Raw genomic sequence first — 26412 nt, 5'->3', positions numbered from 1 at the left:
CACCTGCAGCTCTTAGTGCCCTTTCCTGCGAAATCGGTAGCGTCCGAATGCAAAAAAAAAAAAGAACTTGTTTTTGCGCGGTGCGCTTTATATTGAACAAGACTATCAACCTTTCCCCATTCCCGTCGCCGTTCGAAAAATCACGACATCTACAGCGATAGGCGATGCCCCTTTCTCTGTTGAAATGAAGACTTACGGATGATTCAATAAGTCTGCATTTCAAAACGTGCTTTACTGCTGCTGCATTTTTGGGGGCTTGCGACCAGTCAAGCTCTTTGTCAACAGCTTTTTTTCCCTTGTCTCCTCCAACATTGTGTTGAGGGAGACTTGCTTACTCATCCGTCATCCACCTTAAACTGGCCCCTCCTCACATAAAACAACTTGATTACTCATCCCTTGTCCGCCCTAAACTGAAATACGCATCTGCTATCTGGAATCCGCACCAAGCCTACCTCATCAATAACATCGAATCAGTTCAGCGTTAAGCATTATGTTTTATTTAATCAGATTGTTCTTCTTTCACTAGCGTCACATCTCTTCGAACCCGTGACAACCTCCCCCTCCTCTCTGAACGTCGCTATTTAGCTTGGTTATCTCTTTTTCTTAAAGTGTTGTACAGCCCGTGCCCCCGATCATCATACATCGTTCTTTCTGTACACCGCAACCGTCACTCGGGTCACAATCTCGATGTAGGTACAGCGTCCGAAGGCAAGAACCACCACTTTTCATAACTCTTTTTTTTTCAGGTACAGCCTTTGATTGGAACGGGCTCTTCGAGAACATTCTAACTGCTAATGACTCATTAGAATTTAAAGAATTAATACGTCCGATCGTGTTCTAGGTATTTTTGGAGTATTTTTTGTGTTTGCATACTTATCTTCTTGGCGATTTTTGTTTTATTTTACATGCAAATTTCCTTTTGTGATTTTGTACCGCTGTTTTGTTCACTTATGTAATACCCCCTATGGGGGTCCTTAAGGTATATAAATAAATAAATAAATATTGGGAAATAATGCAATTATTATTATTATTATTATTACTAACTCGTTAGCTGTGGTTACTGAATACGAGAAATTGCTAAATATTTAACGTTTTATATACTGCAAGATAATCTTAAAGAAACTAATGATATTAAAGGGTTTCGTGCAATTATTTATTTTTACGTTAAGAACATTTTTGTTCTATTCCACCGAAGAAAAAATAGAGACTTCACCTATCTATGATGACTGGAACTCACAGCAAAGTGCCAGAATGACTGCAAACCATACTTGGATAGAAACTTAATTGCAGTAATCAAAATACTGCATTTTTATTACTCTGTTGAGTGCCTTGTAATTTTTGATAGTTCCTTTCTTCTACAAACAATTATACCTGTAATTTAATTCCTCCTGATCGTCAGTAAATTCAAATTTCAAATTACAATTCGAAGTACGCCGACATGCGTTCAGTGTGCTCAAGTTTGCTTGTGCTTCAGATTTTAGCAAGTCTTTGTGAAAACAGAGCAGTCAACAGCCATAGATACTTCTTTATCACTGGGGACGAGACGTGCACCGCTATCTGTGCTCCGCCGAAAGTTTCGCTTTCGGGTTAACATGGGCCGTCAAGTACAACCGTCCTTGAAAGCACCGCCTGGATACCAGGCACCTCCGTGTTGGACCCAAGTCGCCGAGCGTACAAAAAGGGTGGCACATTGATCCAACAACGCGACTAATCGCCGACATGCGTTCAGCATGCTCATGTTTGCTTGTGCTTCAGGTTTGTCACTTATGACACAATTCTATGTGCCGTACTTTAAACCTGTTTTGTTTTTTCTCGGTGCCGTGTTTTAACGGTGTAGAGGGCCTGTGTACTTGAGTACTTGATTGAGCAATCAGTTGTGTTTTAACGCTGTCTATTATTAAACTGCTGCTTCTTGCTTCGGGAAATCTCGGAAGTTGCCCAGGTCCTACCGAGCTTGAAAGACAAATTGCTAATATAATGACATCGGTGTTGGTTTGGCCGAAAACTGTGCAGGGACAGTCAGTGCTCTTACAGGAGCTCAAAAATGTACATGCCGAACACCAGACGATGAAGGAGAAACTAGGATAATTATCGTCTAAATAACAAGCTACAGAAAGCGACCTGACAATAATCAAAGCGCTAGTGGAGGACCTGCATGCTGTTGACGCCGCGAAAGAATTATCGAAGCGAGTGTCACATCTTGCCTTACTGCATATTACTCTATAAAATCCGTTACCACGGTCACACCGAATCTCGTATGGTATCCCACATTCCAAGAATGAATCATGGCAGAAATAATCCCTGGAGAAGCGGAACAAGGGTGACAAAGGACAAACACACATCTCCAAACACAGCTAGGTGACTGGTGCACGACCGGAAAACTCCGCCTGGTCCGGTCATGCACCAGTCACCTAGCTGTGTTTAAAGATTTGTGTTTGTCCTTTGTCCCCCTTTGTTCCGCTTCTACAGAAATTATTTTCGTCATTCTTGTCCAGCACGCTTGCACCTTTGCATTTAATTGCATTATAATCATAGCCTTAAAACGCAAGCCTTTCGCCCTTGTTTGTGTTAGATTGGTAGCAGCTGATAAAACTCGTCTGCTCTACTGACGTCTTACTTTGGTTAGCTCAGTCGGTAGAGCACTCCACTGGAAATAGAGAGGTCCCGGGTTCGGTAACCGGACCAGGCGGAATTTTACGGTCGTGTACCAGTCACCTAGCTGTGCTTAGAGATTTGTGTTTGTTCTTTGTCCATCTTGTTCCGCTTGTCCAGGGATTATTTTTGTCATTCTTGTCCAGCTCACTTGCACCTTTGCGTTTCAGTGCATTATCATGAGTCATGGTCTGCTTTCGAACAAAAGGTTATAACACTGTGTCGTGATAGCCTTGGTTGTGCTCTCAAATCATCCGCTATTGAGCGTGCTTATAGGCTGGCTGCTTTCAGTGATCAACGGAACAGACCAATAATAGTGAAATTTTTCTCATTCAAGACGAAGGGAGAACTTTTGCTTCAGAGTCCGAGATTTAAAAGCACATCGTACAGTCATAGTGAAGATTTCTCGCCTAAAGTCCGGATGTAGAAGTCAGAAATACTCAATTTAAAAAAGAAAAACAAACTTACCGTTTAATCTTAGATTTAATAAACTCCCTATCCGGCCAAGCGCGTACATCTATAATACGGATTCCTAAACCGTCGTCGAATGTAATCGATGGCAAAAACAAACTGTATCTGCGACATTGTCAGCGTCAGTCAATACCATTACATTTTTAATGTAAACTGCCGAAGCGTTCGGGATAAATTTGACGCCCTAGCTTGTCTCATCTCAGTGACTACTCCGGTCGTCGTTATTGAAACTGAATCATGGCTTGACCCATCTGCTCTTAACACTCAGGTCTTTCCTCCGAACTTTAATGTCTACCGTATCGATAGAGATAATGACGGTAGCGGTATATTTTGCTTGTTCATCATAGCTTGCATAGCCTTCCTGTAGGTATTAAAGGCGTGTCGTGTGAAATGATCCGTTCTAAGGTTTTACTCTCCGTAGGTGAATACTTAACTGTTGGTTCCTTTGATAGGCCCCATCGAGCACTGCCCAACTACTTTTCTCGATGTATAATGCATTTACTGTTGTCGCGCCGGGTTATGTTGTTTTGGGTGGCGATTCTAATTTACCATATGTTGATGGGGAGATCACTGTCCCAAGATATACAACTTATTGTCCCTCTTTTCTACATATTTTGGGCATTATTAATGACTTCCATTTCTGTCAGTTTGTTACTGACCCCACTCAAGTAGGTGTTAGTCGTTCAACTGTTTTGGATATCCTTATGCATAATAGATTCTCATCGATAACCTTTGTTTCAGATGTTCTAGGAATAAGTTATCATGGGGCAGTTGTAGCTTCTCTGAAATATTCGAAAGTGCCCAGACACATATGCCCGCCCAAAAAACATACATGTTTAATAGAGGGGATTACAATAGTATTAGTTTTGATCTCATAAATTTTATACATTTTTTTTTAATTTTGAAGTGCACAGTGTGTCCACCAACGTGAATACCTTTTGGGATATCCTTAAAAATATGATAGTGGAATTTAATAGATATTTATGTTCAAACCAAGATAGTCAGTGCGAAGAGTAAGCACAATAACCCGTGTATGAATTCAAAAATCAGGCGGTTATTGAATAAGGAGTCAAGTCGAAATATGTTTTTATTTGGAAACAAGATGTTTGTTCACACTTATTCAAAAGGGGTCCCAAATTTTTAAAACAAATACACTGTTGAAGAGACCCCTTGGTAATAAAGGGTTAGTCAGCGATCAAGTTGGTAGCGTTGTACATATAAAAAAGAAAAAAAAAGAAATAAACGCATTTTCGCACGATATAAAAAAATATATGACGATTCACTGCTCCTAAACCAGCTTAAAAATCTTCAAAAAAATTTCGATGCAAAAATTAAAAAAAAAATGCGCAATCGAAATATTTTTTGTCTTGATAACAAACCTAAGGACTGTCCCAAGGTGCTCTGGGATTATGTAAAATCAACGTAACAATGTGGCTGAAATCCCCGCTCCTCTGCTTGATTATAATCTCCCGACAGACGATAGCGTTAAAGGAGCTGTGCAACAATTTCAGGGCTTTGCTTAAATAATTGTGGAAGTTGATGCCTGACACTTCTGCAGTGAACTACAGAAAACAGATTTTGCCTGGATACCCTAGTTTTTACTTAAAAAAATGAAAAAGATCCAGGTTTTCGCCGCCTCTCAACTCGTGCATCGTCTTCCGGGTCACGTGCACAGTGACGTCACTAGAGTAGGCGCGGAGTTCCGGAAAAGTTCTCTCTTTAGAGCCATCAGCGAGCAGCGAGAACTCATCCGCTGCCGACCGCGTGACCACCCGTCCTTGCCCGTCCGGCGCTGTCCCCCTCCCCCTCCGGCTTCTGGCGGCTGTTCGCGGTTTTGTGGACCTAGGATAGATGGCGCCACTAAAACTCCGTATAATAAAAGTTTTGTCGATGATACCAGGGTGTTGACGCATTTATATATATGTTGGAACGACAAGATTTGTAAAAAGAGTTACCTTTTATCGAGCAGGTATTCGCACAACTTGCTATCTTTCTTACAACGACCCAAGTGACGTCACGCCGCTTGTTTCTCATGGCCGCCGCTCGTGGCTGCAGGTCGGGAAATATTCTAAGTTTTGCCTCGCTATTACGCGGCGGAATCGCAACATTGCGATGAAAGGAGGTGTGTTTTCTGCCATTTGTGACACAGTGAACAATATCAAAAGCAGAAAATGCCAATTCTTTCAACGTTAAAATCGTTGCACAGCTCCTTTAAGGCATCCGCCTTCAATCGATATTTCAAGTTTGTGTTTTCAACTTTTACACCTACATCCCTACCTTCTACTGTTGATAAAGTTAGCAGCAAAATGAACGACCTTACTTTCGATTACAACGGCAGAGGAAAATTACTAGGCAGTATAAAATTTCTAAAAAGCAACTGGACCGGATGGAATTCCGAATATTGTATTGAAATCTTGTGCTCATATTATAGCGTTGTACTTATTGGTACTATTTACAAAGTCGCAAGAAAGTGTGTCTGCCTGATGATTGTAAATTTGGAAATGTAGTTCCAATACATTAGAACGGTAAAAAATAGTGTCGAGAACTACAGACCCATTTTCCTGTAGTTGCTATGGATGCTATAAAAATTGGAACATATAATTTATTCTAACCTCATAGGTCATTCAACTAGCAATCACTTTTTCCCCAGTTCAACACGGTTTCTGCGCAGGACTATATGCAATACGCAACTACTGGAATTTTATCACTACCTTGCATGCGCATTCGATAAACGTTGTCGAACTGATTGTATTCTTCTGGATTTTAGCAAAGCTTTTGGTGTAGTTAATCACTCCCTTTTATCTCATAAACTGCGTATAGTCTAAACCCCGCTGCAAATATTTTGCAGGGGATAGCCAATTATCTCAATGGTAGGAAACAGCGTGTCATCATAAATAGAGTTCATTTATCTTATGTAAAATTAACTTCAGGTGCTCCACAAAGCTCTGTTTTAGGACCTCTTCTTTTTGTAATCTTTAATGTTGATATCACGCTTGGAATACATCGAGTATCAGGTTATGTTCTGAAGACTGCGTTTTATACAAAAAAGTGTCCGATTACTAAGGCGTTCGAATCCAACAGAGTGATTTAAATAAGATAGCAGAGTGATTTGATTAATGGAAAATGTATCTTAATGTATCAAAATGTGTCCATGTTCAATTCACTAGATAACGTAAAATTGTCTCTGCTTTTTTAAAACTAAACAATCATCCTTTGGAAATGAGTACTGAGGAAATATATATCTGGGGGGTGGGGGGAGGGAGAGTTCGCCTAACTGCTGATTTAAGATGGAATGATCACGTGAAGCAATTGTGCTCTAAGGCTAGCGGCATACTGCATTTTGTTTGCGTGAAATTTAAAAAAAAAAAAAAAAGTTTCAACTCACTTAAAAGAACCCCTCTTATATTATTACGTCCTCCCAATTCTGGACTATGCCTGTCATTTTTGGGACGCGCACACGCAAATCTGTATAAACCAAATGGAAAGAATTAAAAATCGTGCTACGAGATGTTTGCTAAATAACTATGATTTTCCCGATATTATCTCGCAATTAAGGCTCTAGCTGGGATGGAAACCTTTACAATTAAGACGAAAGTGCCTAAGTCTCAAGTTTATGCGTAATCTATATGACGGAAGCCCCGGGATAAATAAATCATGATACTTATTGGTACCTCATTATGTTTATATTCGGACTACCGATAAGAGAGATCCAACAATACTTTACATGTACAGACATTCTGAAATATTTATTTCCCCCTAAACAATGAATGACTGGAACGTGCTACTCGACTCACTGGTAGCGCTTCCTCACGTTCAATACTTTCTTGACGAAATCATGCTAATGTAGTCTGTTTTGACGGTTTACTTTATTCAACCTCTGCTTGATGTTGATCGTGTTCTCATATTATTGTAGTATACACTGGCATGTTTCTCTTCTATGGTTTGTAATTTTTTGTTACTTGTTCCGCTATATGTTCGCTTTTGTATATTTATTTCCGCCCGCCCCCCCCTTTACTTTAATTCCCACCGGGCGATGTAGGTACCAAATAAATAAATAAAATGATATATAACGCTCGAGGCTTGTTCTATAGAGTCAGTAACAGGATAAAATACTGCGAGCGTTCTCTTTACCACCCCTCTGCGAACTCGTGGGCCTTAAAAGCAACGGGACAGCGTCAGGGTGCTAGTTATTACGAACGCACAGCTGAGCAACTGTCGAAGTCACAGCATCCGCCGAAGAGCACACAAGATGAGTCACAAGCGAGAATAACATCCCTCATCATGATGAAGAAAAGGAATAAAAATAACACGACTGTAATGTATACATTGAGTAAGTTATCACCGCTCCTTTCGGCCATTTCAAGAATTTAGAATTGGCCCTGCATTATATCTTTTGTGTGTGTGTGTGTGTGTCGACCAATCCTATTATATCACTCTTACTTTGAAGAGGCTTGATTCAAAATACCAATAGCGTTTTACGTGTTGCAAGAAAGAAACAAACTAAAACATATTACCTGTGAAAACTCAGTGGCCATGTCATGACATTAATTATGTAGGTGAGACAAGGGCCATAATCGCAAGGCTACTATTTTCATTTTCGGTCGTATTATATAGCCTCTGATATAGGGAGAACGCCCGCGCTTTCCGCGCCACATCCGGCCGCCAATCGGGTGCGAAAACGTAATAACTTCACAAAAATAAGGTTTAGAAGTGTTAGCGTGTTCACTAATCCGCGGCCATTTGTCGAAATTTGGCACCTTTTAGTGCGAAAACATTAACTGGTCCCATGGAGCGAGCCGACGTCATCAGCTTTGAAGCCGCGCCAGATGGCACCTGAACTCCTTTCTCCAAGTGAAGCCGCACTCTACTGGCTCCCAGCTTTGAAACCACTCGAAAAGCCTAGCCAAACGGCACCTAATCTCCGCTATCCCAAAGCAACGGTGTGAAGTCGATGGATTTTGGCTTCAATCCCATTTGCTGGCTCGCTTCACAGTTTCAAAGAACGAGGCTCTCATTGACCGCTGCGTGTCAGTTGCAACGAGCGACACCCTATGGCGCCGCGTGTCCGCGCCGCCAGCGCGCTGGTAACACGAAACGTCTCGCCGCCGAGCGAGGCAGTGGCTCCGCTTCCAAGGTCAGAGCGGCAAGGAGAACGCGCGCTCGGCCGTCGACGCACGTTCGCCGCAGACGAAATATGGGAGCGGAAGAATGACATGGATGCTTTCTCATTCACAACTTAAGGCTCGTTCACACTCTTGCGACCGAGTGCGACCGAGTACGACTGAGAGAGACGAGTTCTCTTAAAACTTGTTAAATGTTTTTAAAATGAGGGAACAAACTGGCATTGTGGCGCCATCTATGCGGTGACCCTGGAACTGCATTTCACAAGAGCGAAGGTTTTGCGGGATTTCCGAGGTCAAATGTGCGTAATACCCATAGAAAGGCTCGTTTATAACATTGACAAAAGTTTTTCGAGCCAAAAAAGAAAGGATAACGCGCGAGAAATAAAAAAAAATATGCCGGACCGCCGAGTTTACACTGCTTCCCAATAGATGGCACCAGTGTGTTTTCTGGTTTAAGAAGTTGTAAGGAACCTAGGTTTAAGAGGTCGCAAGAGTGTGAACGGGCCTTCATAATAACGACTTAGGTTACATCGAGCCTTTTGACAGTTTTTTTTCGAAAAAGAATTGTTTGTAGACTTTCATATTTATTTACGACGTACCCTCCTTTCCCATAAGCGCATCCTCCTACTTTCTCCTACCCCCACAAGGAGAGCAGCGTAACTCGTAGGAAGGAACTATGAAGGAATCCGGTTGTCTTCCTCGCTTCTTCAGGAAAAAGCAAAAATAAAAGAAGAAAGGTGAACTGGTTCTTCGCACCGCTGCTAGAATTACTGAGTGGCGTTGTTTTTAAGAAAGAGTCGCCACCCGCCTGCGGGTTTTCCTCCCTCTTTTACCGCGACCTGGCAGTCTGTTGTTTTGGCGCGACCCGACTCGTGGGCTCTGAGGCAAAGCACGGGCCTACGCATTCACAGGTGACGGGTTCGAATCGAGGTTGAGGTGCCCTCAATCTGACGTAGGCTTATTGTGGAGAAGAGATAACCGGGATTTCGGTTGCACGTCGAAAGATCCGGAGATGGTAGAAATTAATCCTCATGGCTCTGCTCGAGCGTGCCAAATGCCCTTCGTTCGCATGGCGCTTAAAACCCTTAAATTTGGCATTTTACTGTTCAGGCACCAAAGGCGCCGGATTTGCCCCTTTAGAAAAACCTATGCTCGGAGAAAAAAAGAAAAAAAAAAGAGGACAGCAACAAAAATCATTAGTTGCAGCTAGAGGGTGTCCTGTCTCCTTGACATGCTTTGGCAGGAAAGCTATATTCTAAACAAAACGAAAACACAAAGAAAATAAAAACACAAAAATGAACACCGCTGCTCACATTATTTTGCAAATAGATATTTGCAGACACTTTACTGTAACCAACGTAAAACGATCAGTAGATAATCATTAACTGTCATACAAGAATTAAAACATGCATCTCAAGGCCAAAAAGTACTATTACATACTCATCATTGAAGCCCAGTAGTTCTCAAAAGAAAGAAATTGCTGAATAATTGCAGTACCTTCTTTAATTAATAAAAATGTTTAATGGAGTATTTTTTGTATTATTCCTGTCCGTAATGAAGCATGTTCGGAGCAGAGTAGTTGTAATAATAATTAAATGACAAAATCAAAGTAATTTGGCCAGCCGGGCTACGAATTTACTTACATATTCCCTAGTGCCAGGCTGCAAGGCTAAAGTAGAAGGTATATATCTCTCTCAGCAACCTTTTTAATGTCATTCTTTGTTAGCTCTGCTCCAATGTTCCAGCTAAAGTAGAAGAAAAGAGAGTTGTCTTGATGGCTCATATTTGCTGTAGAGGAAGGTTTGGCGAAGATTCCATGGCCTCCGAGATCCCGAAGGTCCGGAATCTCGAAGGCCATGAAGGTTCACTCGCATTTCTTAAAAACACTGAGATGGCACGACATGTCTGGGGTGGTGGGGACCGTTGTGTGCCACTTGAGGAAACGAAAATGATTTTTAGGGGCGAAGCTCCTTAAGGGGTATCCACACGAAGGAGAACTCCGCGGACGGATGTCGTGACGTCAACAACCCGGGAAACTCCGTCCCCGGCTCCGCCGCGTGCAGTTGCGGAGCTTTCGTGCTGTCAGAACCAGGACCAACGTGAATAGTTGGTCCTGGTCAGCACAAAGCCTCCGCGCCTCCGCCACGGAGGAGAACGTCGCCGCGAGGCGTCAAAAAGGGATGACGTATGTCTCACGTGATGCGCGCTCCGCGGAGGAAAGGGGCGCATTTCTCCTTCGTGTGGATACCCCATAAAGGGGTATCCACACGAAGGAGAACTCCGCGGACGGATGTCGTGACGTCAACAACCCGGGAAACTCCGTCCCGGCTCCGCCGCGTGCACCCGCCGAGCTCTCATGCTAAGCGTACGAAGGCTCCGCGCCTCCGCCACGGAGGAGAACGTCGCCGCGAGGCGTCAAAAAGGGATGACGTATGTCTCACGTGATGCGCGCTCCGCGGAGGAAAGGGGCGCATTTCTCCTTCGTGTGGATACCCCATAAAGGGGTATCCACACGAAGGAGAACTCCGCGGACGGATGTCGTGACGTCAACAACCCGGGAAACTCCGTCCCGGCTCCGCCGCGTGCACCCGCCGAGCTCTCATGCCAAGCGTACGAAGGCTCCGCGCCTCCGCCACGGAGGAGAACGTCGCCGCGAGGCGTCAAAAAGGGATGACGTATGTCTCACGTGATGCGCGCTCCGCGGAGGAAAGGGGCGCATTTCTCCTTCGTGTGGATACCCCATAAAGGGGTATCCACACGAAGGAGAACTCCGCGGACGGATGTCGTGACGTCAACATCAGGGGAAACTCCGTTCCCGGCTCCGCCGCGTGCACTTACGGAGCTTTCGTGCTGTCGGCACAAAGCCTCCGCGCCTCCGCCACGGAGGAGAACGCGCCGCGAGCCGTCAAAAAGGGATGACGTATGTCTCACATGATGCGCGATCCGCGGAGGAAAGTGGCGGTTTTCTCCATCGTGTGGATACCCCTTTAGGGGCTAGCCATGTCCGTATGTCCGTCCACCGTCGCGTCCACGTGCTCCTGCTCGTGAGCTCACGCGCTCAAATGCTCACGAGCACGTGAGCACGTGCTCCCGTGCTCGTGTAGGGCAAAAAAAAAAAAAACAACCGCATCTCCACGTGGTGAATGATGTTGATTGGGGCGAAGCTCTGGTGGTGCTTGTCTGCGTAGACGGTGAGCCGCAGCATGTCGAGCCTTTTGTTCGTTTTCATCCATGTCAGAAAGAGAATGTGTGGTATGGAACGTGGTTATATACGCATTTGAGCATTTGACCGCAGCGTGACATGGGATGAGAACGAACGAAAGGCTCGGCATGCTGCGGCTCACCGTCTACGCAGACAAGCACCACGAGAGCTTCGCCCCAATCAACATCATTCACCACGTGGAGATGTTTTTTTTTTTGTTTTTTTTTAATCCCGGTTTATAGGCAATTTTATTTGTTTTCTGGGTACTTCTGGCGAGAGTCAACGCAGAACAAATGGAATACTTATATTTGCAATAATAATTTTATTCTCATTTTTGTTTTGTTTTTGTGTTTTTATGTTATTTTTACAGCGGTGTACAAAAGTTATCGTGTGAAGATTTGGCGTTTTTCTTTTTTTTGAAACGTCTCTACATTTGAAAGAAAAACCCCTTCAAAAATATGACGAAAACAATTTCTGGAGAAGGGGAACAAAGGCCATAGACAAAACTCTTTGGAGATTTCTGTTTGTACTTTGTTCCCCTTGTTCCTTTTCTTCAGTGATTACTTTCATCGTTCTTGTCCAGCTCGCGTGTCCCTTTGCATTTAGTTGCATTGTAATCATAACCTTGAAATGCAAGCCGTTCACCCTTGTTGGTGTTAGCAGTGATGTGATTGCTGCGCCAATTGCGCCAAACTGCGCCAAGGGACTAACCCTGCTACATTCTGCTACATTATGCCAAAATAGGGGTAATCTGCGCCAAGCATGCGCCAAAGGACCAATTTCGGTCGCCTTTGAAAACCGAAACTAAACTGAGTACCGTAATTGAGCACATATGAGCTAGGTGGTGCAAGCAGACATCCGACACAAAGTACCATGCATCAATCGTTCATCCAGTCTTGCATGATTTTTACTGCCGTCTCTCGTCTCGCGTCTTTTTAAAAAAACAATTCAATGATAAACGTGGGCGTGTGCTGACGCTCCGACGCTGGCGTGCTGGGTACCAGCCATGCCGTCGTGCTGTGAAACGAAACCATGTTTTTGCGCGGCGGGGGTTACTTTATGGGCTGAACCACTCGCTCCTGAAAGCAACGGCCGTGGCCAAACTATATTTGGTCCCTGCCTGCCAGTCACCATGGTTGCGCGGTGTCGGGTGTTGCCATCCCCACGTCACGGCAGCTATGGAACTTTCCAAACTGAAACGTAAGGACTGCCGCATGCACTCTAAGAAAAAAAGGGTGTAGTCGGGTGCATCAGGCGCTCATGCACCCTTTTCCTAAAGGACGCACCCTCCGTTGCCCAGCCAGTGTGCTTGTACACCGACAATGAGCATCCCCCTCTCCCTTAAAAACATCTAGGTGTACCAATGCACCGCCACGCTAGCCACGCGCCCCGATCAGCTTGAGCTTGGAGGTCACTCTTTGGGATGGGCAGTTTCTTAGGAAGTATGGAGCTATCGTGTTCCCTCGGTATTGACAGTAGAGTGGACGCTATGCTCGTTTTAGGCCAATCGGGTCTCCAGGTAGGATCACGGGACTACGGTCTCCAAGCTAGAGATAAGGCAGAGCACGGCACCAGCCTGAAGGCCAAGGCCACGGATAGCATCCACTGCACTATTAACTTTGGGTCGAACTTTCAAGAGGATATAAGCGACAAATCCTTTCATTGTTGGGTTGCCCCTGAAGATAAGCCTTTGCGAGGGTGGCCACTTTCGGCCTTGAAGGAGCTGCAATTTTCATACTCATTTCTTTTTCCTTTCTCTCCCTAAGCTGAAAGCATAGAAGAAGGCGCGCAGTTGCCGGACCAATGAACCGAAGGCTTTTTTATCCCTCGACTCCTCTGTCTGAGCGCGGATACGGCAGGAGCGTGATCACGTGGTAAAGGTTTCACGGATGACGTAGTAGCTTTTTTCGACCTCGGAATGTCTGCTTCCCGGCCTAGTTGCTTGTGTGCTGTGCTGCGACCATATTTCGCCCGCGACAACGTATTCGAGTGTACCAAGATTTCCAGTGTTTGAAAAGACCTACGCGTGTATCGGCAACACGGGATTTCTTCAAAAAAGCCCAAGGAAGTTATGTGATGTGTTTAGTGTTCGGTTCGGCAAATTACTGCTTCGCCCACATCGTGTTGAATCTTCACGGACCTCTTGTTGAATCTTCACGGACCTCTTTCTTTTCGTTTTTGTGTTTGTGTGGTTCTGCAAGGCCCGTGTCGACCTATATATCGGATTACATATTTCAAGTCCGGTATTTTCATCGTAAGTGCACTGCAACCTACTCCTTTGCAACAACTGACCGTTCCGTTCCGGATTGCCTCTAGAATTAGGCAGTGTCTATTTTCTAGCAGCCGGGAGAATACTTTCCCCGAAATTCTATCGGCAGTCGCCTGCCATTAGCTGTATACAATCACGTGACAACTGCAGGTGGAATGCTGACTTTCTTATTCTCCTGGCGTTTTGTGAAAACACGTTTTTGTAGATGCACGTTTTGTAGACACGTTTCATCGACACTAACATTTCATCGTCACTCGTTACGCAAAATGCACGTTGTAGGGACATTTTGTCGCGCGTCTGTCTGTGAGGCCGCTTCGTGGCGACAGTCTGCGGCGGCTAATTACAAAACTGTTAGCCCACCTGTCCCCATACACTTCACTTCGCGGATACATTTTGGGGCGGCTCATTACAAGAAAGGAAAGGAGAGAAGCTAAAATAGAATAGCTAATCTGAGCTGTCGATGAAACGTCGTTCGATGAATTAACGGCGACTGCCAGTGGATATTTGTGGAAATAATTCTACGGGCTGCTGGCAGAATGGACACTACCTAAGACTCACCCCCGGTTCTTGTTTGCTTAGTAATCTTTTCAGTTGTGTAAAAGCTTCTTTGTACGTCTTCAGATATCACGGATTGCTTGCAAGTTTGTACTTGTTTACGGAATAGGCTGTCTAATAAACTTCTATGAGATTTGAAAACAATACCGTGTGTCCGTTTACCTGCCTTTTAGCAATCACCGGGGCGCATACATTTTTTACTGTTTTCCTTGATGTCTTAAATAGGTTTATGAAATTATGAAACGGGTGCATAAAGTGGTGTAACCATGCACCTTTGAACCGGGTGACTGTGTTCTCTCCGAATTCAGCGAGTGTAGAAAATAGGTTTAACAGTACACTATTGAACGGGGTGCTCCTGTGTTCCCTTTGAGAGTAGTAGGTGTAGAAAGGGGAGTAATGGTACACTATTGAGCGGGGTGCGTCTGTGTTCCCTTTGAGTGAAGCGGGTGTATGAAGAGGTGCAATGGTACACCATCGAATGGGGTGCAACTGTGTTCCCTTTGAGTGAAGCGGGTGTAGAAAGAGGTGTAGCCGTACACCATCGAATGGGGTGCACTTGTGTTCCCTTCTAATAATAATAATCTTTATTTGGACTTCTTGAGTCTCAGGTGGAGGGGCAAAAGGTAAACAGATTTACCTGACGAGGCCCCACCACCCTGTACATTGCTCAGCAGAGAATCAGAACAGACTAGAAATGAACACAAGTAAAAACGACAATAAATCTTATCAAAAAATGTGTCACTGTGCGAAACGAAAAACGAAACAATCCTTCTACAGAAAAATGAATTATTAAAGTACAAACTGGCAGGGGAGCAATGAGCTTTCAAGCGAATTAACACAAATAACGGTGATCAGAGCCGATTATACGCTGTTCAACCCAATGAATAACCAAAACGCAATTTCCTATTGCAAAATATAACGTTTCATGTTGCCTTTGAAAGCAATAAGGGAAGTAGCATTCCTCATTAATTCAAAAACACTTGGATGATCGTTCAAAAGCTGTGGTATTCTATACGCTAGAGCTTGGGAGCCATAATTCGTCCGTAATTTGGGCTTTGTGTATATTTCATTTCTTAAATTATATTGTGTTGTTTTAGGGTGGTAGATGTCACAAAAATCATTTTGGTCACTGCTGTATTCGCGGTATATTATCATCGCTAGCTTTAAAAGAAAGAGCTGATGGATATTTAAAATTCTATATTTGACAAAATATGGGGCTGAATGATCGGTATAGTGAAGGTTTTCGATGCAACGAACAGCTTTTTTTTGTAGGCCGAATAGTCTGTCTAGATTTGTTTTTGTTGTAGTTCCCCAATCTAGTAAGCAATAATGTAAATGAGATTGCACAAGACTGTAGTAGAGTTGGCACTTAAGCCAACAGGGAAGGAGATGTTTAAGTTTATACAAGATTCCAATAGATCTGGATATGCTAGAGCGAATATGATTGATGTGGTCTGTCCAGCTTAAGGTTTCTTCGAACCAGACACCTAAAAATTTTAGGGAGGACACTCTTTCTAATTCTGAGTTTCTAAATTGTACCGAGAAGTTACTACAGAGTTGCTTATGCACAGGCTTGAAAATAACATATTTTGTTTTGTTAATATTCAATTCTATTTGACTAGACTCTAGCCACAGCGCAAGTTCGCGTAACCAAATGTTTGATAAGCCTTCTATTACACTAAGATCCTAATCAGTAAAAAACACATTGGTGTCGTCTGCATAAAGTATAATATCTGGAGTTTGCGGAATGTTTACTATATCATTTATGTACAACAGAAAAAGTAATGGTCCCAGAATTGACCCCTGAGGTACACCGTAATTTATTTTCATTAGTTGCGATTCATACTCATTGATTTTTACATATTGCGATCGTCCAGATAAATAGCTATGAATTAGGTTCCAAGTTATCCCCCTTATGCCATAGTGCGTCAGCTTTTTTAGAAGAATGTCATGTTTAATCGAATCAAATGCCTTGCGAAAATCCAAAAAAATTCCTACTGCATATAATTGATTTTCAAAACTATTAATTAGCTTATCTTTTATATATAGCAAGGCTTTTTCCGTAGATTTGTTTTTCTGGAAGCCATACTGTTGCTTTACAATTATGTTATTTTTTTCAAGGTAACTAGAAAGCCTAACGTTGATTACCTGCTCTAGAATTTTTGAGAATAAAGGTAGCACAGAAATTGGCCTATAGTTATTTATATTATTGCGTGGACCACCTTTATGTATAACGCAAACTCTGGCAAGTTTCATTTTTTCCGGAAATATACCAGTCAATAACGATGTGTTACAGATATGTTCTAGAGGGGAGCTTATGAAGTGCGTAATCGCCTTAATCGGAGCCGCTTTTATACCATCTGATCCGGCCGCTGTGTTATTACTTAAATTCTGGAGGAGCCTCGTTATCTCCGCCTCCGTCACAGGGCAGAGGAAAACTGAATTTGTAGTTGCAGCTGGCAACATATAAGGCTCAAAGCTACTACTTGATACGGATGTAGTGGGGCAGGCGCCGCAACTTAAGAAGTGACCCAGGCAGCACACCAATGTCGGTCCGACATTGGCCTAACATTGGCAAAGACCGGCCTCAATATTGGACAATATTGGAAGCGCTACCCTTTCCAATGTTGGGCCAGTGATCGGTGCCAATGTTGGGCCAATGTTCAGCCATCGTTCCAGCCGACGTCGGCCACATCATTGGTGCCAATGTTGGGCCATCGCTAAACCATGGTTCCAGCCAAGGTGCTCCCACATTGGCGAAGACCAGCGTAATATTGGACAACACTGGAAGCGCGACCCGATCCAATGTTGGCCGTCATGCTAATTTTTGGCCATCGTTGCACTCGCCCGGCTCTTTGCAAGTGCCCTCGCCAAGTTGTTTGCAAAAAGGAAGGTAAACAGACACACGGGATTGTTTTGAAATCTCCTAACAGTTTATTACACACAGCTTATTATGTAGACAAGCACAATCTCAGCAATTCGTAATATGTGAAGAGGTACTACTCAGCTGTGATACAATTAAAAAGACTGCAAAGCAAGCAACAACCGGGGTAATTCTTGGGTAGTGTCCAGTCTCCCGGCAGCTGACAGAATTGTTTCGCCAAAATTCTACCACTAGTCCCCCCTCATTGGCGGTGCAATCAGTTCATCGAACTACATTTCATAGACAGATCGTTTCATCAACACGCGATGTTTCATAAAAAAAGTCAAAATATGTTTTCTTTTCTTCTTTTTTTGTTGCAATGAACCGCTTCAGATTAGCATGAAGCGGCGTGAAAGGGTGGGCTGGTTCGGTGAGCACGCGCCTCAGGAACACACGCGCGACGAAATGCCCCTACAGCGCGCAATTCGCGTAACGAATGTCGATGAAACGTAAATGTCGACCAGAAAGGTGGCAACGAAACGTGTTTTTGCGAAACGCAGGTAGAATAAAAAAGTCAGTATTCTACCTGCGGTTGTGACATTATTTCAGACAGATAATGGCAGGCGACTGTCGGTAAGATTGCGGGAAAATTATTCTCCCAGCTGCCAGGAGATAGGCAATGCCCAATTCTAGAGGTTATCCGGAAGATTGCCCATACAAGAACGGACAATGATCATCAAGTAGGTTGCAGCACACTTACGTTGAAAATACTGGACTTGAAAGATGTAATCCGACTTATATGTCAACACGGGCACTGCAGAACGACCCCTCAAACACAAAAACTACAAGGAAGTGATCCGTGAAGATTCAACACAATGTAGCACACGCTGCCATTTGCCGAACCGGACACTAAACTGTTCACAAGAATGTCTTGGGCCTTTTTGAAGAAATCGACATGGGTAGGACTTTTCGAACGAGATACCATTTGCCACGGAAGCGAAATCCACAGCGGGCCTGCACCCCGCAGGCCGCATCAAGCGCGAAACTAGGTCCGGTCCTTGCGACGCAGGCATTCCGAGTTTGTCAACGGGTAATGTGTCATCCGTCAAACCACATGATCACACTTCTGCCGTTACCCGCGCACAGAGAGCGGATTCAAGTCCGGCGAGTACGCACAGCAACCGCGCCTTCAGCTTAGGGAGAGAAAGAAAAAAGAGAGAAGGAGTACAAAGCAAGCAGGCCAGAACGGGGTGGGGTGCGCTTACAAAGGCTTATCTTCAGGGGCATCTCAACAATGAACGGAGCGAGAGAATTGGTCACTTCTACCCAAGGTTGATAGTGCAGTAGAAGTTATCCGTGACCTTGTGCTTTAGGCAGGTTCCGTGCTCTGCCTTATCGCCAGCTTTGAAACAGTAGTCACGTGACCCTAACCGGAGACAGGATTGGCCTTAAACACGCATAGCGTCTACCTTGCTGTCATTACCGATTTAACAGGACAGCTCTTTGAAGGTCAGCTTTCGAACTTCTAAAGAAACTGTCCAGTCCAAAAGTGGTTCTAAACGGGGCAAGTGTGACGACAGTATGTTTTGCGTCGTGTAACTTACATTATAATTTAGAATGAAGAACTAAGCGCGACTATTTTTTGCGCACGATGTACACAAATATATCTATAAATATATAAATATATTTTTTAACAATAAATTTAAAACTGTTTGTACACTGTTAGGTTCGCGTTTTTAAACTTCAAATTTTTTTACGAAAGAGTTGCACATAAAAGACACCTCGAACAGCACATCGTCCGACTTTCAACACACGATGAATCACCGACGCTCGCAGTAAGAAGGTTGCGATGCTGCGCGAACGGTTTCTGAAATATGCTGCGTAGGGTACACCGGGTGCAACGGCTTCGCGACCGTTCGAGGGGCAAATGATTCGCGACAACAAAGTAGCGTCTTGCAGCATCAGTAAGCTAACGGGGCTCGAGAGTCCCACGCTCACATTTCCGCAGAGCGAGCGCGGCCGGCCAGATCGAGGCGCAGTATGCTCTCGCGTCGCGATTGCTACGTCGTTGCTCTGCCTACACTGATGACATGTGCACTGGCAGTCGAATCAACCCTCTTGAGACTTCACTCGAGTTTAATATATGACTTTATAGCGCGATAGACTCTCGTAAAACTAAAAGTAGCTCATGAAAATAGTTTTTTTCTGCTCCCAAAATTTCTCCAAAGCTGCTTTGCCCAGTTTCATCCCTGTATTTCCAATACTGGAAATTGTGGCTTTAACACTCCAATATTGAACAGCATATGACAGCATACATTCAATATTAGAAAGCCCTTGGCCTTGGCAGTGCAATATGACCTGCACAAGTCAGCATACTTCCAAAATTGGAAATCCAAATTGGCTTTTACAGTCCACTATTGGACCAGCTTATGCCAGCATGAGTTGATCTTGGAAAGCTGTTGGCTTTGACAGTTGAATATTGACCAGCTTACGCCAGCATGCATCCGATATTGGAAAGCCATTGGCTCTAACAGTCCAATATTGGACAGCTAATGCTGGCATGTATCCAATATTGGAAAGCCATTGGCTCTGACAGTCCAATATTGTACAGTTTATGCCAGCATATATCCAATATCGGAAACCTATCGGCTTTGACAGTCCAATATTGGATAACTTATGCCGGCATATATCCAATATTGGAAAACCATTGACTTTGACAGTCCAATATTGGACAGGTTATGCCAGTATATATCCAATATTGGAAAGCCATTGGCTTTGGCAGTCCAATATTGGATAACTTATGCCAGCATATATCCAATATTGGAAAACCATTGGCTCTGACAGTCCAATATTGGACAGGTTATGCCAGCATTTATCCAATATTGGCAAGCCATTGGCTTTCACAGTCCAATATTGGACAGCTTATTCCAGTGCATCACCAATATTGGAAAAACATTGGCTATGATAGTCCATTATTGGCCCAGGTAATTCCAATATTGGTAAACACATGGCTCAGTTGGGCCATTGTTGGGCCATTCTTTGTCCCATCAATTCCAATGTTGGCCCAATATCGTGTGCTGCCTGGGGAGCGTTAAACTTGTTAGCAAGGAAGGAATTCGAATATAATATACCATCAATTACCAGTTCATTTGGAAGTATATTGTGGGGCTGAAAGGTAAGACACCTCACCGTGTTCCATACTTTTTTGGGATCATTATAAACGGACGTGAATTTATCGCCGTAATACTGGTTGCGTGCTTTCTTAATGTCTGCGTTTAGCTTATTCCTTATCTTTTTATATTCGCGTAACACCGACTCATCTCTTGTATTGATAAAAGTAGCATAAAGTTCATCTCGCCGTTTTATTCTTCTATACATATCATGAGTGATCCATGGTTTTCTTATTTTTTTGTGTTTTCTAACATTTCGCAAAGGAAACGCTTTGTCATAACATTCTTTAATCCTAGTTATGAAAATGTCGTAGCAAATACTTGGATCCCTTTGACTGTACAAGTCATCCCAATTAATCTTTGATACAAGGTCATAGAACTTGGTTATATTGGCAGCATTGATACTCCTACAAGTTGTGATAGCTACAGAGTGCTTTGTGTCTATTCGTTTTCGTTGAGAAGGAAGAATGCAAAATATAGGTAAGTGATCACTGACTGGACAGGAAAAAATTCCAGAAATTGTTTCACTCGGTAGGTCACTTGTGATACATAAATCGATTATGGTCGCACTATCCCGAGTTATTCTTGTTGGCGCAGTAATTACGTTACTGCACCCGAATGATTCAATAGTATCGAGGAACTGTCGGCACAGCGGATGCGAGCCCGACAGATCAATATTAAAGTCCCCTATTATTATGATTCTTAAATTCAGTGAGGTAATATGCCCCAAAAGTTTAACTACGTAATTCATAAATTCGGATATCGCCCCAGAAGGTGGACGATATAGAGCAGCCACTACGGATCCTTCACATATGGCAACAATTGATTCGTAGTCCCTAGTTACATACGAGTATTCGGACATAACACTATACCCAATGCTTTTACGAAAATACAGTGAAACGCCCCCTCCTTTTTTATTAGATCTGAATACGCCTTCGCTCTTATAGCCCTCAAAACTAACCTGATCACTTGTATTATAGACCCAAGTTTCCGTGAAAGCCAAGACGTCGAAACTATAACTCAGAGAGTTCAAAAACACAGTAACATCATCATGTTTATTTACAATACTCCTCGCATTCAAATGACAAATAGAAAAATGTCTTTTAAGAAACGATACGTTATCTTGCAGAAGTTGTTTAAATGTATCCTGGCTGTAGTACAGGGACATGAATGTTGTGTCAGCCATTTTACGTTATTTTGCCGAGATCATCCTCGGATTCAATCTTAATAGCGCGCAGGCCTTGTGCCTTTCGTACAAACACCGTTCCGTTTTTCTGCCATGTAAACGCGTACCCTTGTTCACGAGCCTTTGTCTTCGTCATCCACAGCAGCTTTTTGTTGGAGGCAGTCAAATTATCAAAGAAGCGGACATTCAGACCGCTATCTCTTAAGCCGCCCCGTTTCGCCAGCCACTGATCACGCGTCACCCGCGACAAAAAGCGTACCAAGATTACCGGACTCTTTTCTTGCTTGGGCGGCAGCCTGTGTAGCCCATCCAAATCATTTTCCGTCAGTTCACTCAACTCTAGTTTTCTGCGATTTCATTTACTTTGCTTAGCAGATTTTCATTTTCGCTCCGTGGAAGTCCATGTATTTCTAAGTTCTGCCGTCGGCTATACTGCTCCAGGCTGTTTACTTCTAGTGTTAACCTCTTTACTTCTTCGGTGCTGCCCTGCGTCTCGACATTTGAAACTCGTTTTTTGAGGTCGGAGATCTCTTTAGACTGTTCCTTCATTTGCGCGAGCACTTGGTCATACTTATCCGACAATTCCTGGACTTTCTTTTCAATGTTAGAGACAGTATCTTTCACCGACATCAACGAGTCCACCTTTTCCCGTATGGTTACGAGATCGCCCAGTTTGTTGTTCATTTCAAGCAGCAGTCTTCCGAAGTCAAGCTCCGGCTCTCGTTTGTCTCTGCTCTGCGCCTGTGCTCCCCGAGCTTTTGAAGTACGACACGTCGGGCATCTCCAGGTTTTCTTTGCGTTTTCCCCCCTAGACTTAAACGTGCTTTCGCTGACACCCGAGCAAGCACCCAGGTGATAGGCATACTCACAGTCACAACATTTAGAAAACATGCCATCATCTGGAAGGGACTGATTACAATGCATGCACAAATCAGAGTCAAATGGTTCGCCATTGGCCATTCAACACAGAACCTAATGCCTTTTCACAGAAGTAGCAGCAGCAGCGGCAAGGAAATGAGGAACATATACGTATACGATCCTATAAATATAATTCACCAACCTGAAAAATTCGACGACGAGGTTTAGCGGATGCTCTCCTTGCCGCCACTGCTGCCGAGCAAATGTGAACTGGCCGATCGCGCTGATCGCCTTTATCGCAGATCCCTGATGACGTGGCTTCGCTGGCTTGGCCTCGTGTCTCTTCGTGCGTTGACGATCCCAGGGCCAATGCGTTCAGCGGTCAGCAGATACGCAAGTTGACGATCCCAGGGCCAATACGTTCAGCGGTCAGCAGATGCGACTTCTGAAAAATTCGACGACGAGGTTTACCGGATGCTCTCCTTGCCGCCACTGCTGCAGAGCAAATGTGAACTGGCCGATCGCGCTGATCGCCTTTATCGCAGATCCCTGATGACGTGGCTTCGCTGGCTTGGCCTCGTGTCTCTTCGTGCGTTGACGATCCCAGGGCCAATGCGTTCAGCGGTCAGCAGATACGCAAGTTGACGATCCCAGGGCCAATACGTTCAGCGGTCAGCAGATGCGACTTCTGAAAAATTCGACGACGAGGTTTAGCGGATGCTCTCCTTGCCGCCACTGCTGCCGAGCAAATGTGAACTGGCCGATCGCGCTGATCGCCTTTATCGCAGATCCCTGATGACGTGGCTTCGCTGGCTTGGCCTCGTGTCTCTTCGTGCGTTGACGATCCCAGGGCCAATGCGTTCAGCGGTCAGCAGATACGCAAGTTGACGATCCCAGGGCCAATACGTTCAGCGGTCAGCAGATGCGACTTCTGAAAAATTCGACGACGAGGTTTAGCGGATGCTCTCCTTGCCGCCACTGCTGCCGAGCAAATGTGAACTGGCCGATCGCGCTGATCGCCTTTATCGCAGATCCCTGATGACGTGGCTTCGCTGGCTTGGCCTCGTGTCTCTTCGTGCGTTGACGATCCCAGGGCCAATGCGTTCAGCGGATACGCAAGTTGACGATCCCAGGGCCAATACGTTCAGCGGTCAGCAGATACGACTTCTGAAAAATTCGACGACGAGGTGAGAGTTCTGTAGAAAAAGGTGTACATGTGCACCACACCAACGGGTGTACACGTACTCCCATATTTGGGGTGCACTTGTATTCCCCCAAAGGGTGTAGTATATGTGACAAGCACTTACACCCCTATGGGTGTACCCCATAACACCCTTTTTTTTTAGAGTGTGTTCATCAACAATCCTGTTCTTGTTTAATATGCTACTACAAACATCCCTTTAGCTCAGAGAGTGCAGTGTCGAAGTATTGATTGCCTAGGTTTCTCTCGGTAGGCTTTCATTCGAGACGTACCCCGGTATGTGAAAAATCAGCCGCGAAAGATGTGTGGGAAGAAAAGTGAGATAAAGCAAAGAAGGCAATGTCCGCATGCTGAACCCGCACAGCCTGCTTATTTGTCTCGAGTTCAGTCGTTGCACAAAGCGCTCCAAGAACTTTTTGACCCTGACTCGCGATGTCTTGCATGAATGCGCTCAAGTTCTTTTCTTTTTTTCTGTGTTTAGCTTGTACCTCGCCTGCCGGACTGGCAAGCACGTGCCGCTGGACTGTTTTTGTTTTCTTTGTCGTATGTTGGACAGTTACATTTTGCATACAATTTTGGGAATTGGTTGGAGACGGAGCGGAGTGGCATGGTTTCGATCGAACAGCCATCTCCGCTCGCGCGACAACTTCGCATTGCACGGCAGTCGTTAAGTGTTTCATCAGTTGGAGACTGCTTCCATTTCTTATATTACTAGTCAACCTAATGATGTGATGATAGAGAGGTTTGGTAGATCGTGTTTTCGGGTCACGCTATTTGTAGCGGGAGCTCGCGCTACCCCTTCGATGCATGCTCTGAAGCGCGCGCCTGTAGCTGTAGCAAGCCTTTGAAAACGATCTACTAAAACTCTCTATTTACTACTAAACCGGTCATTTTCAAATAAATTTTAATATCTGCAGTTTCGTCCGATATATTCGTATCATTTAACTGAAGCATTGCAAAATGTGTTATTGAAAGACTCCCAGGTGGTCTATCTTGACAATAACTGGTTGATTGCGGCGAGCAATGTGTCCTTCATTTGTCCACCACCTAAAATTAATATCTCTTTTTTTGTAAGAATATCTGCTTCAAAAGCCACTTTCGCTGCTCCGAAGAACTGTTTTAGCTGCTCCAAAAGCCAGTTTTTCTGCTCCAAAACTCTGTTTTGGCTGCTCCAGAAAGTGCTCCAAAACGGTTTTGGCCAATCACATCACTGTGTTAGACTAGTGGCAGCTGATAAAACCCGATTGCTCTACTAACGTCTAACTCCTCGTTGGCTCAGTTGGTAGAGCGCTCCATTGCAAATGGAAAGGTCCCTAGTTCGATATCAGGACCAGGCGGATTATTTTGGTCGCGCATAAGTCACCTAGCTGTGTTTGTAGATTTGTGTTTGTCCTTTGTCCCCCTTGTGCCCCTTCTCCATGGATAATTTTCATAATTGTTGTCCAGCTCGCTTCCACTTTTGCATTTAATTGCATTATAATCATATCCAAAAATATTGTTACAATTTCTGCTTTCCTTTTTAACTGGTTTAATCACCGCACAGAGAGGTCCGACATCTTCGGTGGCTGGCTTCCAACTGCCTCACGCACACGCACGAGCACGACGAGCGTTCCCTTCGTCGCGTGCCGGTTGCTTCTCTTTTATGTTTTTTGTCCACCCCGCACTCAGCGTCTCCGCTACACTATCCCCCTCCCGTGCTTTGAAGACCGAGCAGGTCCTACAGAAGTCCCTGATACAAACACAGCCGGTCGCGGTGGACCACGAGGGCCCGTGATCTATCCTTGCGACGTATGCGATAGACCACATCACTGAGACGTTTGATGACGATGAAAGGTCCTTGCCAGTTACGCTGCAGTTTCGGAGACAGTCCTTTCTTGCGAATCGGGTTGTAAAGCCATACTCTTTCCCCTGGAGAGAACGGGCGTGTTGTGACATGCGCGTCGTACCGGGCTTTCATGCGATCCAAGCCGCTCGCCAAACGCTGTCAAGCAAATGCGTGCACCCGCTCGAGGTTTGTTCTCAGTTCACCTACGTAGGACGCAGGGTTTGTGGTCGGCTCTGATGCTCGTGGAAGGGCTAAATCACAGGGCATGCGAAGGTCATGACCGAAGAGCATTGTGGCAGGCGTATAGCCAGTGACCTCATGAGCAGACGTGCGATATGCATACAAAAACAAAGGCACGATGCTATCCCAGTCATCTTGCTGATCACTGACGAACATGAACAGATGTTGTAGGATCGTTCGATTCATCCTCTCGACTAAACCGTTTGACTGCGAGTGGAGAGGCGTCGTTCTTGTCTTTTTGATGTTGAACAATTCGCAGACTTCTTGGAACACCCGAGATTCGAAGCTCCTGCCTTGGTCCGAGTGGATGCTCAGGGGAACTCCATACCGTGTAATCCAGTTCCTCACCAGAGCGTCAGCGATCTCGGAGGCGGTCTGGCTCGGTATAAGAATGACTTCCGGCCACTTCGTGAAATAGTCAACAATGACCAGCAGGAACCTGTTTCCAAGCTTAGATCGAGGAAACGGTCCAAGCACATCAATGCCGACGCGTTCAAAAGGTGCTCCCGTGACATGTTCTTGAAGCGGTGCTAGCTGTTTTACGCGAGGACCTTTCCGTGAGACGCACATGTCACATAGACGGCACCATTGCTTTACGTCATTACGGCACTGCAGCCAGTAGAAGCGCTGCCGAATCTTTTTCAGGGTGCGGTTCACGCCGAAATGTCCTCCTTCAGGGCTTGTGAGCAGCTGATGAAACGCTTGAGAGCAGAGTCTTCGTGTCAGCACCAGTTGCCATACAACAGAGTTGCCCGCAGCGGACTCCCAGCGTCGGTAAAGAACACCGTCGCGCAGCA

This window comes from Ixodes scapularis, unplaced genomic scaffold, assembly GCF_016920785.2.
Source record: "Ixodes scapularis isolate PalLabHiFi unplaced genomic scaffold, ASM1692078v2 PGA_scaffold1__304_contigs__length_218370807, whole genome shotgun sequence".
NCBI classification, from domain to species: Eukaryota; Metazoa; Arthropoda; class Arachnida; order Ixodida; family Ixodidae; genus Ixodes; species Ixodes scapularis.
The sequence above is the reverse complement of the archived record's forward strand: the minus strand, read 5'-3'. Positions refer to the sequence as shown.